A 12,176-nucleotide genomic window follows, 5' to 3' on the forward strand; every position below is an offset into this window, starting at 1 on the left:
GTTAGAAGCTTTAAAAGCAAAGAAAACAAAATTCATATGATATGAATTGCCACACCTAACCCAAAATATACAATTCCATTCAACTTACAGATAATAATAATTAATTATAGTTTAACTTTATATCAATAAATCTTCTTAAAATCAATGTGGAAAAATTATTTTCTTCATTTTACAAATAAGGATATGGAGATATCAAGAAGGAAGAGAGTCAAGTCTCTTCAACTTCTCCCTTGATAAAAATTTTATTTCTACCTGTCAACTTTTGAAGGAAGGCACAGTTGGCTAGCTCTCATTTGACAAAGGGAACTGAACTCTTACTGGCCTCTGAAGGTCTGCCTCATCGGTGGCTTTCCCCACCACCATCCAGCAGAAATGTTTGGATTACCTGTAGTCCTTGTCAAATTAGGCTAGCATCCAGGTCACTGGTACCTCATCTCACTTGGGCCTATGCCAAAGAAGTAAAATTTGGTGCAGATGCCCACCTTAATGCTTTCAGGTATAGACCTTTTAGCCGATGCTGTAGCCATTACTATAGGGCCAAAGGGAAGGACAGCAATTACTGAACAGACTTGTGGAAGTCCCAAAGTAACAAAAGATGGTATGACTATTGCAAAGTCAACTGACTTAAAAGATAAATAAAAACATTGGCATCAAACTTATTCAAAGATGTTGCCAGTAACACAAAGGAAAGGGCTAGGGATGGCATCACTTTATTACTGTCTTGGCATGCTCTATTGCCAAGGGAGGCTTCGAAAAATTTAGCAAGGGTGCTGATCCTGTGGAAATCAGGAGAGATGTGCTATTTGTTGTTGATGTTGTAATTGTTCAACTTAAGGAGCAGTCTAAACCTGTGATGACCCCTGAGGAAATTGCTCAGGGTGCTAAGATTTCTGGTGACAAATTGGTAAAATCCTTTCTGATGTAATGAAAAAGTTTGGAAGAAGGGGTGTCATAACATGAAAGGATGGAAAAACTAAATGATGAATTAGAAGTTATAGAAGGCATGAAGTTTGATCAAGGATATATTTCTCTTTATTAATGCATCAAAAGTTCAGAAATGTGAATTCCAAGATGCCTATGTTCTATTGAGTGAAAAGAAAATGCTAGTGTCCAGTCCATTGTACCTGCTCTTGAAATTGCCAACACTCACTCTAAGCCCTTGGTCTTAATTGCTGAAGATGTTGATGGAGAATCTCTGAGTACACTCATTTTGAGAAAGCTAAAAGTTGATTTTTAGGCTGTAGTAGTGTAAGCTCCAGCTTTTGATGATAATAGAAAGAACAGGTTTAAAGACATGACTATCGCTACTGGTGGTGAAATGTGTGGAGAAGGATTGACTTTAAATCTTGAAGATGTTCAGCCTCATGACTTGGGAAAGGTTGGAGAGATCATTGTGACAAAAGATGATGCCATGCTCTTAAAAGGAAAAGGTGAAGAGGTTCAAGTTGAAAACCATATTCAAGGAGTCATTGAGCAGTTAGACATCACAACTAGAAAATACGAAAAGCTGAAAGAATTTCTGGCAAAACTCTCAGGAATAGCTGTGCTGAAGTTTGGTGGGACAAGTGATGTTGAAGTGAATGAACAGAGTTACAGATATTGTCAAAGCTACACAAGCTCCTGTTGAAGAAGGCAGTGGGGCTGTGTCCTGCTTTGGTGCTTTCCAGGCTTAGATTCAATAATTCCAACTAATGAAGATCAAAACATTGGTATAGAAATTACTAAGAGAACACTTAAAATTCCTGCAATGACCATTGCTAAGAATGCCTGTGTTGAAGGGTCACTGACGATTGAGAAAATTATACAGAGTTCCTCAGAAGTCGGTTATGATGCTATAGTTGGAGACTTTGTGAATATGGTGGAAAAGGAATCATTGATCCAACTAATGTTGTAAGAACTCCTTTCTTGGATGCTGCTGGAGTGGCTTCTCTGTTAACAGCAGCAGAAGCTATAGTCCCTGAAATTCCTAAAGAGAAGGACCCAGGAGTGGGCAGAATGGGTGGAATGGGAGGTTATATGAGAGGTGACATGTCCTGATTCCTAGAATAGTGCTTTACCCTTATTAATGAACTGTGAGAGGAAGCTCAAGGCTGAGCTCCTCAACAATAACTTCAGAGAAGTCAGCTGAAGGAAAGGACTAAAGAAAAGACTGGATGATGTTTAAAAAATCACTACAACAATCAGTTACTGGTTTCAGTTGACAGCATATAATGGCTGACTATTGTCACTGTCCATGCCTACAGATAATTTATTTTTTATTTTTTAATAAGACATTGGTATATTCCGGATAACTGAATACAAGAGCCAGGTACCAAAATACTGCTTTCACCTTAAATCCCAGAGGCATTTGTATTCTGTTAAAATCAGGATTTTGGTGTTTGCCATCACCAGATGAAAAGTTAAGAAGCACCTTTCTGTGGAGAGTTAAGAATAATAGTGTACAAAGTAGAGAAATATCCACTTATGTAAAAACCTTTGTGTAATAAAAATTTGTTCGAAAACAATGAAAAGGGGGACTGAAACTGAATTAAGGTGATGATTCTCATACCATGTTTAGAGATATTTGACTTTTTGGAAAGGAACAAATGCTTACCTAAATTTATTAAATACTTATTGTGGAATGTCTAACATTACTGACAGTCTAGTAATGCACTTATATGTGTCAGCTGGCATGGCTCCCGTACTAACAGGCTCAGAAGATCCTGGAAAACCAGGTCATTATGCATGATTGATGGGCTCCATCAATCAAGGCATGAAAAACAGAAGCCAAAAGAAGGTCAAACTAAGACTGGATATTCAAAGGCACAAGATACAAACAAGTATCCTGTGGTTAAAACACTTGTCTATCCAGGTAGAAAAGATCAGTTAAACTGGAATGGAGGGACAGAATGCTAGGCAAAGACAATGGCAATAATTTGTCTTGATATGAAAAATAAAAGTATGAATTGAGAGGAACGGAGAGAAGGTAACAAAATGCCAGAAACAAGATGAAATTTAACAGATTATAGGGGTAAAAACAACATGTAAATCTATTTCATAAATTAAAAATCATCATAAACTGTAATTAGGTATTACTGGTGAGTTAAATTTCATAATATGGCCCCAAATTCATCTCAGCAATTTTTGAAAGCTCTCCCTTACTCCTTATTTACACTAATCCTTCCTTGCCCGAATTAGTTAACACTTACTTTACCAATTTTTCAATCTCCATACTAATCAAACCACTCCCATTCAGCTTGCAATCCCATGACCCTACTGTAACAATTCTTCATCAGGTCATCCATGACATTTATAAGTAATCTAAATCAGTGGGCAACTTTAGCCCGGATTTTACTTGAGTTTCTAGAATGCTAAACCCATCTGAGTACTCCATCTTTATTTCAACTTCTACATCACGTCTCCTGGGATGTCCTCTATTTTCTGACTGCTCCTTCTCTTTTTTCTTTGCTGACTCAGTTTTCTCAAAACAATCCTGAAATGTCAAATGCCCTTCAAGGCATATTCTTCAGTCCTTGTCTCTTTTCATTCTGTGCATTCCTTGTACAGACACCCTTCCTTTGGTCTTCAGTTACCAGGCATATTTTTGTGACTTTTACATATAAATCTCTAGCAGGCTTCTCAGTTTCAGGTTGATACATCCAATTCACAGTGTTTTCACTTGCACGTTCTAGACATATCCTAAACAGCCAGTTTAGCCAAACTCCTGACCACCTTCCCAGTCTCTTCTCCCACTGTTCGCTGTTGAACAGCATGCTCCCCTATCCAATTCTTCAAGCCAGAGCAATACACCATTGAATAGCTAATAGCCAATGCACCACTATATTTTGTTGATTTTAATTTATAAATTGTAAAGTTTCCATTCCTCTTTTCTATCTTTACTGAGTCCAAGCTACTATGGTCTATCATGTAGACATATTGCTAATAGCTTCCTGACTAGGGCTTCCCGAAACTTACTCTCTAAACTGAAGCAGAAGTATTTTTTCACTCTAACCAGGTATTTTCTCTGTTTAAATCTCTTGAAAAGGTTGAACTTCTCTAATCTGGGTTACAGGGACCCAGGTGATCTGCTCCCCATGGCCATAGCTAGCTTCTCACATCCACTGCATTTTGCTCTCCAGCCACACCACACTGTTTTCACTGTGTCACTATATCGTGCACTGTCCTGCCACAGCCTTTGTACAGGCTGTTCCCTCTGCTTTGTGTACTTTTCCCCATTCCTTGTCATTGCCTTAAATTAACTCCAACTTATCTTTAGTTCTCAGCACCAGAGTCACTTCCTCAGAAAGTCTTCCTTGACTCCCAAAGAGTCAGGTCTCCTATATACTCTCATTATACCCTGAAACTTTTATACATAGCATCTGCCATGGTGTACAATTACAGAGTTATTTATGTGATTGCAAACCTGGAAGGAAGGGATGTTGCTGCTCTTTAATCACATTGCAAGCTCAATGCCATTATAGCAGTCATCACAGAGGAGGGGTTCAGCATTATTTGTGGAATGATTAAATGAATGGACTGAACTGCCCGGGTGAATACCTGTTCATCTTCTCAAGGCTCTAAAGAAAGCTTCCTCAAACGAATGTTTCCTCCTCTGCACTCATAAGCAACTCTGTTTATGTTAGTATCATATTTATCATATTGATGATAGGTATCTTTTTTCCAACACAGGTTATGAGTTCTTTAGATGCCTGAGGTTAGAAATCATGTCTTGTTCACGGTTGTATCCTGAGGCCTCTTGCAGTTCTGAGCATATCACAGCCACTCAGAAGTACAAGGAACTGAAGTAGAGAAAAAGATGAATTCTGCTGGTTTTAAGATTTCAGTTGGCCTTGCTTCAAGAATAAACCCATTTGCACACAGGAGGCAAAGCCAGGCATTACTGAGGAAAATTGCTTAATCTGCTCTATGTATTATAGATAATATCCTGAATCTGCTATCAGGCCCTGCCAAAACATGCTGAGCTCCTGAATAATTCAAAGCTTTCTTCTCCTGTCCCTTCTTCCTCTTCCTCTCCTTCTTTTCCTTCTCCTTGCCCTCCTCTTTCTCCATTTATAAATACAATCTGAATATTAAAACTTCATTACCCTTTCATAAAAAACAAAATCCTTCATGATAATTTCATATTTTTTTGGAAAAGGGTAGACTTTAAATACAAAATAAGTAGTTGGGCTTTTTTTTTTTAATCATACAATTAAAATAAAGCATTAGTTTACAAAGCAGGTGATCAAGTTTTAAAGTTCACCATCCAGAGAGGCCTGGGTGGCTAAGACAGTTAAGTATCTGCCTTTGGCTCAGATCATGATCCCAGGGTCCTGCGATGGAGTCCCATATCTGGTTCCTTGCTCAACAGGGAGCCTCTTCTTCCCTCTACCTCCGGCTCCTCCTGCTTGCTCGCTCTCTCTCTCTCTCTGACAAATAAATAAAATCTTTAAAAGAAATAACTTTCATTATCCATAGATATGATGATAGAATTAAGAAGTAAGAATGGATTTTATTTTTAAAGGGTTGATTATATTTATGAGTAATAAAATCTTAAATTTTTTTACTAAGACAAACTGGATGTAGTTAACCTTTAAAATTCATACTATGAAGAAAAACTGAGTCCTCTCATGACCTCTTTCTTGAGGCATTTGTTGTCAACATAATATTTCTCTAAGGAGTCACTGATTACCGCTCAGGTTCTCAATTTCTAGCTTAAGTGCTCTGCTAAATATAACAGATAAATACATTTAGGATTTTGTTTTAGTAACGGGCAATCTCTCACACAACTTAGAAAAAAATATGTGTCATTAGCTTGTTCCTTGACTTTCAAACCTGAAAGATTATCATTAGCCAAGTGAAATGTTCTATTTACTTGGTAGGGAAATTTGGGGCACTACCCATGACATAGATAATGGGCCTGCATTAAAAAAGACAGGCACAGGAAGCTTTGAAGTTTTCAGATAATAATCTCCTAGATAAGGAAAGAGTAACTATCTTTACCTGCTTTTAGCAACAAAGCACATCATCAAAGCAAGAACACACTAGAAGGAATGCCATGGATATGATTTAATGAGTAATATTTTAGAATAAACATTATACTGATACTTCATTTATATGTATTAGCTGATATGCTTATTAGGTATAACTGAGCTTGTTGGAAAGAATATTTCCAAAAGATCTCATCTTCATTGGTTTAACAGATTTCACACAATTAACTACAGATTAAGATATAAATAGAAGATATTAATAGAGAGATATCAATTACTCCCTATAATTTTACAGTAGTTAAAAACAGACACAGAAAATTACACTTTTAATTTTTAATTCAACTTTTTTGAGATTCAATATGCACACAATAATATATCATCATTTTTTAAATGTACAGTTCAATAAGTTTTAACAAGAGTGTGCAACATGAAACAACTGCTTTAAAGGAGATCTAGAATACATGAATGCAAAACTTGTTCATCTGTGGATAAACATTTGGGCTGTTTTTAGTTTGGGGCTATTACAATTAAAGCTATGATGAACATGCATGCACAAGTTTTTCTGTGGACTTTTTTATTTCCATTTCTTTTTGATAAATACCTAAGGGAGGAATAGCTAAATCATACCAGGAGGTATATATTAAACTTTATAAGAAACTGCCAATCTAAAAAACATACTTTAATTAATAAAATTCAAAGTTATCAGGAGGGCATAAATATATATTCAACATGTATTCATTTGTTCCACAAATGTTAAGAAATTATCTATTATACGGCAGCTTAAGTTTGTGCATTGAATGTATAGAATTTAACAAGACATAGTCCTGCCCTAAGGACATTCAGAAAACATGGGAAATACTCTCTTGTGCATGTTTGAAAAGACATCTCTCTATATACAATATATCTGAGAAAGCAATGCTTGTGTAATTGGATATGCTAAGCCCTAGGTCTGCTATCAATTAGTTATCTAACTTTAGGAAGGCTCTTAATCCCTTTGAGCTTTATTATCTTTAAAAAGACAAGACTGAAATAATTAGCTATTTTCAAACACTAAAATCAATCATTAATTTGTAATGGAAGTAAAAGGAAATAGCAATAACTCTCCAAATTTGTTAACTCCAAATAAAGTTGAGAGCCTAAAGTTTCAAAGTAGTTGATACTTTTGCTAAGAGATTGATTAATAGGGTGATTTCTAATAAGTATTAGCAATTATTTCTTAAAGCATAAGAACATGAATTGTATCAATCACAGGCCTGAAAATTTACTCTCCACTGAATTACAACCAATCTGAAATCTAGGAATGAAGACAAAGTGTAGCCAAACATAACAGAACACTAAATTGAAAAAAGAAAAGCCGAAAGCTTCCAATAGCTCCTGACATCCTAAGTTCCAACTGTCATACTTTAATGCTCTAGATACTAAAGAAACTGAAACTGGCTTTATCCAGCAACTGTTAATGACACCTCTCTTAGCAAATAGTTCAAAAAGTGATCTTCATGGAAAATCAAAACAGGGCAGGTAATCAGCCTCATGTAAGAAATATGTATAGAATAGTCCTTGTCCATAATTTTTTGTATTAAGTTCAATTAGCCAACACATAGTACATTATTAGTTTTTGATGTAGTGTTCAATGATTCACTAGTTGTATATAACACCCTGTGCTCATCCCATCGCCTGCCTTCCTTAATATCCATCACTGGTTACCCCATCTCCCCATCCTCCTTCCTTCTGCAACCCTCAGTTTGTTTCCCAGAATCCAGAGTCTCTCCCTTTCTGGTTTGTCTTCCTCTCTCGATTTCTGCCCATTCAGTTTCCCTCCCTTCCCCTATGATCCTCTGTGGTATTCCTATATTCCACGTATGAGTGAAACTAAATGATAATTGTCTTTCTCTGCTTGACTTATTTCACTTAGCATAATACCCCTTCAGGGCCATCCATGTTGATGCAAATGATAGGTAGTCATCCTTTCTGATGGCCGAGTAATATTCCATTACATATATGAACCATATTCTTTATCCATTCATCTATTGAAAGACATCTCAGCTCCTTCGACTACTGGCTATTGTGGACATTGTTGCTATGAACATTGGGGTGCATGTGCCCCTTCTTTTCACTATATCTGTATCTTTGGGGTAAATATATGGTAGTGTAATTGCTGAGTCATATGGTAGCTCTATTTTTAACATCTTGAGGAACCTCCTTACTGTTTTCCAGAGTGGCTGTACCAACATGCATTCCCATCAACAGTGGAAGAGGGTTCCCCTTTCTCCATATCCTCACTAACATTTGTTATCCCTTGTCTTACTATTTTTAGCCATTCTAATTGGTGTAAGGTGGTATGTCATTGTGGTTTTTATTTGTATTTCCCTGACTACAAGTTCTGTGGAGCATTTTCTCATGTGTCTGTTAGCCATCTGTAAGTCTTCTTTGGAGAAGTGTCTGTTCATGTCTTCTGCCCATTTCTTGACTGGATTATTTGGTTTTTGGGTGTTGAGTTTGATAAGGTCTTTATAGATCGTGGCTTGTCCTTGTCCATAATTAATAAATCTTTTAATATATACTTACAGATTTATAGGAAAAGAATTCTTATTTCTTTTTATGACAATTTCATCTGTCAGTTAGCTCTGGCACCATGTTCACACTAGGACTCTGTTTCCTAGACATTACTCAGTAATTCCACATATACCAGTGGCCACAATTCCAAACAACAGAGACACCAATTCTCTAAAGAAGCTAAGGATTCAGTCAAGAACACAATGCACTGGGTGGAAAAGATTCCTTATCAGGAAAAAAATGAAGAATGGAAACTATCTTCTCCCAGCATTTGAATAAACATGGAGATCAACACATTAGTCAGAACATTACTGAACAGTGAATAATAAAGTGCAACTGCCTACTTTGGAGGTCTTACAGAGATTGTTAGGGCATGAAATCAGGACAGTACCAGGAATCAATGACTTACTGGTCCATGTAACCAGAGGTAAGTCAACTATTATTTTTCTATGCCTTCTTATCCCTATAAGAAAAATAATGCTTGTTTATATTCACAGCTCTATAATAGTGAACAGGAAAATCATGAAAAAATATTCATTTTTACGTAACTTACAGTTTAGAAAATGATAAAATAAAGGTATTTCATACATTATATGGCATTGTACAAATGTAAAATAATCATTATTGTCATGATTACCATTATAATTTTCAATGTACATACCATTTATGATTTCTAGGTAGGATCAGAAAGCACTTCTTAGAATAACAGAAATTTCTCATGAATTCTTAGGCTTCAAATTAAGCCTAAGAGTAAGGCTAATTTTCCATCATTGCTGGACTTATTTGATTTATTTCAAAGTATATAAACTATGGGATCATACTTTACCACCTATAAAATAACCATGAAAAGCATATGAGAGATGATCATCACATACATATAATGAGTACAAATTCACTCCTGGATATAACCCCAAATCCATTACGTTATATCTATTTTTCCCACGATCAAAACAGTGGCACCCTCTATCAGAACAAGACTCATCCACCCAAGACCTTAAATGGAACCTTGCTTTCATATACTAATTGGTCAAGAATCAGAGGAGAATGACTAAAAGGTAGAAGAGGTAGCTGACAAATATCTGCTGGCTCTCAGTTCTTTATCTGAGTTCTGGAGGGTTTGGGTTTTTTCTTTCTTATTCCTGGTTTATTTAAGTCCATCCTCTGTCATCACTTTATAATTCTCCAGTGTGGTAGGAAGCAAGAGGAAATGGAGGCAATACTAGAATGAGTGTTCAGTGACCATCAATCTTAAGGCTATCAAAATCACTGGCATCATCCAAGCTGAAAACAAAAACACTGAATCTGTCATCTAGGCTCTTCTGTACATCCAAGGCTAACATTAAGCCCATGTCTCTCCAGGGTTAGCTGGGGCTGAGTAGAGTCACACAACCTTTCGTTACTCACTAGCATTTCCTGAGTAACAGGCTATGCGGCTAGTGGCCTTCTCTCTTACATATAAAATCATTTCTCTGTTGCTCTAATCTTTCTTGACTTTTTCTCTTTAATTAAAAATAAATAATGTATATTCTTTTAAGAGTAAGCCATGTCAGGTAGTTATTGAGCTAACTGAATTACTTGACCCCTCTGTGTTTGGTTAAAAAATATTTAAACATCAAGATGAACCTTGCAGAAAACTTTAACCAGTAAAGGAGTGAGAAGCAGGGGAAGTCAAAGGCATTCAAATGTCAAAATTATAAATTATATTTAAAAAAATGAAGCTCAAGAGTGTGTTCCTTCAGTATCTCCATATCATAGTGCCAAATTGTTTTAAAAATTCTTTTTTTTTTGTTTATTGAGCAGAGATGCCAATGAATAACTGTTAAGACTTGAAAGATTTTTTAATTTTCTAAAAAATATTTAATTTGTTTATCTGACACAGAGAGAGAGATGATCATAAGTAGGCAGAGAGGCAGGCAGAGAGAGGGTAGGGGAAACAGGCTCCTTGCTGAGCAGAGAGCCCGGTACAGGACTCAATCCCAGGACACTGAGACCATGACCTGAGCTGAAGGCAGAGGCTCAATCCTCTGAGCCACCCAGGTGCCCCAAGACTTGGAAGATTTTTTAAAAAGGGAAGTCAAATTTTTATTGTTTTACCTTTTTTTGCAAAAACACTGCATTATTTGGCTGATTTCTGATGTTTTTCAAGTTAATTGTTGTTCTTCCACCTCAAAGCAGATCACTTCAAGTTCTATATAGATACCACAGAGCTCAGTGAAATTTAAATAGTAACATTACATAAAAGTAGAGATCTTCAAAAACATAATCCATTTCTTTTCATTTTGATGTATATAAAAATGGAAATGAAAAATATCTATGATATCTATATAGTATTAGATATAGCTGACAAATATTTTATTTGAATATATATTTGAGCAATATTCTTCAGAAGTAAATTGCACAAATAGGAGCATGATTCTATAATTATACAAATACTTTCTTTTGGAGAGAGCATGGTCTATTTTTACCCCTCTCTAGAGCATTCTGGCAGTCACTACCAAAATTTTATCTGCTTCATTTGATAAGGACATTGCTAAAAGGTGGATTACTAAGAATGAGTCACAAGTGCATGGTTTACCTTGACAACACAGAAAATTTGTACAAAACTCAAGCAAGAACAATGGACTCTGGTTTCTTTGGTTTCAGTTCTGACTCCTTATAGTAAGAAACAGCCCGAGTTCAGGATAAGCGACCTGAGAAAAAGTGGAGGAAAAAGGATGGTGGATACCAGATATTAAGGGAGAAAGATAAAAGAGCTAAACGGGACTATCCTCACTAAATATGCTATGTATTATTAAAATATACTTTCCCTTTATATACTAGAGGGGGAATTTGGGAAGTTAAAATGGCACAATTTATAGAATTAAGATTATTTCCTTATATTTAAAATAAATTGAAAATCAAAGGTATAAGTCTAGTTCAACATGTCAACTTCATGGCTGAGTTTCTCAAATCTTCCTGAAACAAACAAGTAAATCATTAAAGTTGTAAGCGAGTAAATAAGAAGTTGTGGTGAATTTAGTAAAAGGAAGAAACATTGACAAGTTAGCTATTGGTGACTTAATTATCTCCATTTTTGCTGTGATAGTATTCAAATAAAATAAAATTCAAAGCCCTGGGAAGCACAGCTTTGTCTGGTTTTAGATTAAACACTTAGAAATGCATGAGCCAAAATATTGCAGGAATCTTTCCAAGGAAACCATTAACTTGTTGCATGACTAATATAACCCAAAATAATTGATAGAAGACAATAGCATGCTAGATTGATAGGACAGAGCAAAAGCTGGGATTTCTACTTAAATTACACTCATGGTCAGACTCAAATCAAAGTGGTAAGGATAGAAGGCAATCTGAAATAATCTATCTTCTACTACAAATCTGTTTTCAGCTTTAGGTCTCTCTTGTAACATCCTGCATAAATAAGTTTGAATGCCTTAAATATCCAAGAGAGTTATGCAAAGACAGAATCTTTTGAAGGGATAAGAAGAGTGTTGAGAGGACAACCCAACACTTTCTTGGAAGACCCTAATCTATCGCATCACATTTCAGCATTGAGAACATATCAATTTAATTTCTTACAACTCTTTTTCTCTTTCTTCTTTTTTTTCCCTATTGCCTTTCTCATTTTCTTTACCCATATTCTCTGCATCAGCACTA

The 12,176-nt window shown here is 35.9% G+C and overlaps 1 pseudogene; it reads left to right on the top strand.

Annotated features, from left to right (window-relative positions):
* Positions 1-372: 372 nt before the first annotated feature.
* On the top strand, positions 373-2,037 carry LOC101678236 (annotated as a pseudogene).
* Positions 2,038-12,176: the final 10,139 nt, after the last annotated feature.

Source organism: Mustela putorius, unplaced genomic scaffold (assembly GCF_011764305.1).
Source record: "Mustela putorius furo isolate JIRA1106 unplaced genomic scaffold, ASM1176430v1.1 tig00000179_pilon_pilon_pilon, whole genome shotgun sequence".
NCBI lineage: Eukaryota > Metazoa > Chordata > Mammalia > Carnivora > Mustelidae > Mustela > Mustela putorius.